General features: G+C 60.6%; 1 protein-coding gene across 1 annotated transcript in view; it reads left to right on the top strand.

The window, feature by feature from the left end:
* LOC108803640 (glutaminyl-peptide cyclotransferase-like protein) overlaps positions 1-254 on the top strand; it is a 15,429-nt gene that overhangs the window by 1,779 nt on the left and 13,396 nt on the right. The window lies entirely within an intron of this gene.

A 254-nucleotide genomic window follows, 5' to 3' on the forward strand; every position in this document is an offset into this window, starting at 1 on the left:
GTTCTGATTGGAGCCGCCATATTGTTCTGGGAGAACGTGAGAGGAGGCGGAGCCACAAATGAAACGCCGAGAAAAGAGGTAACCGGGAGGGGCGTGTCCCGCGTAAGGAGTATGTGGGAGGGGCGTACACATTGTAGGTGCTTGTGGAAGGGGCGTGCACATTGTTAGGGGTGTGTGGGAGGGGCGTACACATTGTACGGGGTGTGTGGGAGGGGCGTACACATTGTACGGGGTGGGGGGGGGGGCGGGCCGCA

The sequence above is a fragment of the Nanorana parkeri genome, unplaced genomic scaffold, assembly GCF_000935625.1.
Source record: "Nanorana parkeri isolate BGI_ZX_2015 unplaced genomic scaffold, ASM93562v1 scaffold3973, whole genome shotgun sequence".
NCBI classification, from domain to species: domain Eukaryota; kingdom Metazoa; phylum Chordata; class Amphibia; order Anura; family Dicroglossidae; genus Nanorana; species Nanorana parkeri.